Source organism: Adiantum capillus-veneris, chromosome 5 (assembly GCF_014529385.1).
Source record: "Adiantum capillus-veneris isolate H3 chromosome 5, ASM1452938v2, whole genome shotgun sequence".
NCBI lineage: Eukaryota > Viridiplantae > Streptophyta > Polypodiopsida > Polypodiales > Pteridaceae > Adiantum > Adiantum capillus-veneris.
Window position 1 is genome coordinate 159,524,822 of NC_140935.1, and position 5,772 is coordinate 159,530,593.

A 5,772-nucleotide genomic window follows, 5' to 3' on the forward strand; every position below is an offset into this window, starting at 1 on the left:
GCAATATTATATGCTAAAAAATGTGGGATATGCCAGACGAGAGTAGTTGAAATGGTACTTTGAAAGCCTAGTCAAATTTGACTACATGTCAAAAGACAATTTTTCTCCTCTTTGTTTTGCTGAGCAAAATGGTTCTATCAATTGGGCTAATTGGTTATATGATCGAATTTATGTTGAGGTTTATCTTTAAGATAAGAGGAAAGCCCAAACTAATAGTAGGTTGAGTGCTCTATTTTCCTATGCTCAAAAGGTAGCAGCAAAGCACATGTGGATAAGGTAGCAAATATGTCAAGTCAAAAAGTTGATGAACCTGGTAGGTCTAGAAGGTGATCAGGTTAATCTAGATGCATACATGTCTTCAGTGCAGGTAGGTTACACACAAAAAGAAGCTCTCACTGGTGTGTAGGAACTCTTGAGTTGGTGGATTCCCTAAAAGAATGGAATATTGTTGTTCCTAAGCTTGAACAGGTAAGTAAAACACCAACAAGATTAGGGAACGTGTTCACTTTGTGTAAGAAGAGAAAGATTGATGCAAATGTGTTGTATGTGACAAAGCACTTAGACTTTGGGGGATCTTCAAAACAAGCTAATGTTGTTGCACATGATAGTGGTATGGTTGTAAAGATATTAGGAGGTATGGTTGCAAGAAGTTTGGAAGGCCATAAAGGAAAGATTGATAGTTGTAGTTAAGAATCTTGATGAGGACGTTGTTAAAATCCCTCGTACAATGTAGCTCGCATTTCTTATGACACCACAAACTCGCAATCTTCAACCATACAAACCCTGTCCATCCTCTATTAAACCTTGCATTTACACCCTTTTGAGTTTTCGGCTTTCAATTTTCCCTGGTGCGGACTAGTTTTTCTCTACACCATTGCCTTCACCTACACTATTTGCCCTCAACACTAACACTTAGCCTACACTCTTTCACCTGCGTCTTCCCCTAACATTTACACTCAGCTTGCAAGTTTCAAACTGTAGCTTCGTCCCTTACGTTGCACATAGCCACCCTCATCTTCTTTTTGCTCTCCACCACCTAGTCAAGTTTGGGTTCTCAAGCTCGTAATTAACCCTACCATTTCTTAAATCCTCTCAATTTTGCAATACTTATTTTCCCGCGTCGTCTGAACCACCCTGCACTCCTTGAGAACCTATAGACAAACACAATACTACACTATGCATCGTAATGTTTTCTACCATTTAAGCTCACATCTACTGTAACTAAGTGGTGCTAATGCTATGGATGCTGTAGCCACCTCAAAACCCATTAGTTGGCCCTATCTCAACCACGTTGTTTCAACAAGTGGAGGATTGTAACAATGGTGGTGTCTGTCACTCTTGAATGTAAGTGGCGGCTCCTCTCATCGTGGTTGTTCAAACCCTTGCCTTTTGGCTATTACCATGGCGACCAACCCTACCTCTAATGCCTTGAGTGCTTCGCTTTCTACAACCCCTACCTTCTCACCCTACTCCCATGCAGCCTCTTCCCCTTAACCCTATTAACAACCTCACCCTTAACTTCAGTGAGAACCCTCAAATACTCAGCAACCCACTACTTATCGACAACCCTAATGTCCTTGATGACATTTTTGATGAAATCCCCATCGAAAATGATCCTTACAAAATTATCACTGACGAGCTAGAACTCCTTCTCGAGGAATCTCTTGATTTCAGCATACCATCATTTAACAACCACAAAGATCCCTCCTCCCAACCACGGAGGCTCCCTTTCAATAAGGCCTCTTCAAACCTTAACATCTCCCTCACTCCTACTACTACTATCATCAAAGGCTTACCCTCCACCCTAGCTAGCAGCTTTGCAGTGGTCTGCTCATGCCTCTTTCTTTGCCATCTAGAGAAGCTTTCCCCTCTTACCACCAACCCTAGTCTGTTATACTACAAAAGATACATCGATGATGCATTTGGGGTTTGGAATGGTGCAAAAGCTTCACTTTTACTTAGCTCTTAAATTTCTATGGAGAGCCACTCCACAAACACATCACAATTGTACCCTCCATCTCTAGCACATTCCATGGCCATACTAGACATTGAATTCTTCAAGGGGTTCCGATTTAAAAATCATAATTTTTTGGACTCCATATGCTTCCAAAAGCCTTGTAATGCATATGGCTACTTGCCGTGGATATCCTAGCACCCACTTCTCAAAAAGCGGCCTTTATTAGAGCAAAACTTAGGAGATACATATTTAAAGAAATCTCATTAGAGGGATACCTTGAAATTCAAGGCCTCTTTTTAGTAGCTTATCTAAGGTATTTCCTCCTCAAGATCTTCCACTCTATCACAAAGGTGTTTTCTCGTAGTCATCAAACTCTTGTTCTCTCCTGAAACTAGAAAACTTGTAGGAAATTAAAAGCATAATTGCTAGCCTTGTGACATGTGTCCCCCTTCCCCTTTTGTGAGAGCTTTAGGTATTTAAATAGTTCAATTAATCTCTCATTCGACCTCTTGGTCTTCTGGCCAATAGAAATCATGGAAGCCATTGGACCCCTTGGGAGGCTGTCCAATAGTCTTCTAGAGAGTTTAATTTCTATTGGTTCTTTTATCAAGTGTCTTTAATTGAATTAAACTAAATGCACTCTAGCCTAATTCTCATTGGTCCACCTCTATGGCCATATTCAAATAGGATTTGAATGCACCTTGGGTTGGGATCCTATTCTTCCAATACCATTGATAAATGTGCATGTGTGCACCCTTCATGCCCGTCTATGAGTTCTTGACAAGTTGCTTATGCTCCATATTAATTACACTTGGAATATGGAGCCTGCAAAAAGAAGAGAAGAGTGTATATAAGAACTTGAATCTATTCTATGGAGCGTTGGTGTACATGGTGGTGCAATTGAGCTATCAAAGGACAAGAAGACATCTGGAAGTACAAAAGATCGTCCTAATAAAGTATGTATGGGTGGTAGTAAAGCTAGACATTTGCTTTCAAAATATTCAAACTCCCAAAGTCCCAATGAGTTTTAGTTGTGGAAAAAGGTGTGTGACATTACCACCTACAAAGGTAATGAAGCATCGCTAGGAATTAAGTGTGCTCGTGTGTACAGTCTACTGATGATATTTTTCGTCTTCTCGAAAAGGAAAAGCTAACCGAGATGAGGTATCCACCCTAAAGTTTGTAATCAATAGTTTTACAACACAAATGGTGGATGCTTGGGGGGAGACACACATAACACATTACATGGTATATTGAACATTTGATATTTTCAATCGAAATACATATGTATGCGAAACTAAAGTTTGTTTTTCTTTTTTTTCAGCACATTCTTTTTGCACATAGTGTATTTTTTCTCGACACTTATGGCTCATTAGGCATTTGGAGCAGCCAAGAAATGGAGCGCTCCCACTATTAAGCAAAAGCAGTGTATTTTAAAAATACACGACATGGAGGTGGAAGAAAAAAGAGCAATTCCTTTCTCGAGATGTTCAATTGGTTCTATAGAGTTTTAGCAGGGAGAGAGAGAAAGAAGACAAGAGAACAAAGAAGTTTGAAATGTAGAATAGAAAAAGTGGGTAGCTTGAGGCGATCACAATCATACCATGCTTTGAGTGCAAAAGATCGATTCCGATGCTCGTTGGAGACAAGGTGGCGTGATGACAGACGTTGGGTGGAAATTTAATTTTCTTTTGACACTAACCTTTCTATTGTAAACATTCTTTTTCATGCAAGGCGATTGATAAAGGCGACAATTATTAGTCCCATGGCTCAAGTTTCGTCTTATTTGGAGTCTTTTTTAATTTTGAGTGATTTTATTGAGTTTTTAATTTTTTTTAAAAAGGTTAAGTACTATATAAGTCAAAACTCACAACTTAAAGTTCATTTCTTGTTTGCACGTTTTAGAAGATCCTTTCAAAGCCCAAACATACACGCACTCATATCTTGCACAACATGGACGATACACAAGAGCACACCTCCATGCACAACCATGACACCACTACCACTGACAACACTAAAAATCTGCAAGCAGCACCTCATACAGAATCCACTGCTTCAAATCCACAGCCTCAACCACAAGAACCAGCTCCAAACAGCCAACCGCTCCCCGAACCTTTGACTACAAAGGATCAAAACACCATGCAAGAGATTTTTAGTGATCTCCAGTCACTACAACATGCAAATCGAACACCTCTGTCAGAGCTCGGACCATGTGCAGCTCTTAACAGACCAACACAAGAAACATGACCTGGAGCTCAAGCAATGACAACAACTGGAGATCAAGCAATGAAAACACCTGAAGCTCAAGCAACGATTGCACATAAAGCTCAAGCAACCACACAGGGGTCTCTATAGCGTCGTGCCGATAGGGATACAGACGTATTCTGGGCCCCGAAGCGAGGAGTGTCGACTGGGGTGACTCCTGGAGGAGTAGGTAGTGGTCTGTAGCTGCTAGGAACGGCCGTCAGTCGTGCAAAATCTGGCGTAGATGGCGATGTTGTGGCTTGTGTGGGGGCGGGCAAAGAAGGGGAGGGTAAAGAGCCTCGTCAAACACGAGGCAGTGGTGGTGGCATCCCCACAACAATCGCCACCGCCACCACTAGAGCGTCGGTGCCTAGACGAGTGTGAAGATCGTCTCGTCGACAACGAAGCTTCAGAGCATGTTGAATGCTCCAAAACAGAGGGAGACGCTAAAGGAGTAGGAACGCGTGATGGTGCTCCAGAGCGATGAAGATCCATGTACCACTGCCTCTACTGGGGTGACAAAGAAGAAAGAAACTCATCATCATCCATACTTGCATTAAACACACGATCATTTAATCTTAATATTAAATGAATGGAGAAGAAAACATGGACAAGTAGAGAGAGAGAGAGAGAGAGAGAGAGAGAGAGAGAGAGAGAGGACTCATAAAGGGGGAGGGATTCCTGTGTAGAGAGATTTTGTTGAATTTCTGTGAATTTGTAAAAGCACTGCGCTCCGAGTGCGATGGAGACTGAAGCTGCAAACGTGAAGGTCAGCTTATAGATGTTGCTTGCCCCACCACTAAATCTACTTGATCGGGTGAAAGAGATGCTAAGAAGCATTAGTAGTGCTTCTTAGCGTCTCTTTCACCCGATCAACTAGATCTAGCAGTGAGACGAGCAGCATCTATGAGACCACTTCCTTCGCGATTGCAACTTCAGTGTCCATCGCACTCGGAGCGTAGTGCTCGTCGTCCTTGCTTGTGAGAACATACCTAGAGTATGCGTACCTAGAGTGGAGGCAACGACCATTAAATACAATGATGCAATGACACATATAGACAGGAATGGACAAAAAGCCACGTGAAGCAATATATATTATAAAACAGAGAAAAATTGTTCAAATACAATATTTATGGCTTTAAGACGTTGAAGCGGTCCGGGGCGGGCAACAAGAATGAGTGGCCTCTAAGCACACTTCTAGGCTCCCGTGCTGCTCAATTGGGTTGGGGTTGGAAAAAAAAAACAAAACACACCCACAAACCCGCAACCTAACCCTACACAAATTTGGGGCACCACCTAGTTTTGGATGCGAACTAGGACACGTAGAGAGAGAGAGAGAGAGAGAGAGAGAGAGAGAGAGAGAGAGAGAGAGAGAGAGAGAGAGAGAGAGAGAGAGAGAGAGAGATAGTGCTCGGGCTGCTTTGAAATGTATCGTTAATGATCAAGCAAACACAAATATATATATGTAAGAAAGAGAGAGAAGGGGGAAGGGGGTGCTTGTTGCACTAATGCCTTCTTACAAATCTGTCATGACCAATCAAAGTGAGATTAGTATTTGTTCAACATAGCCT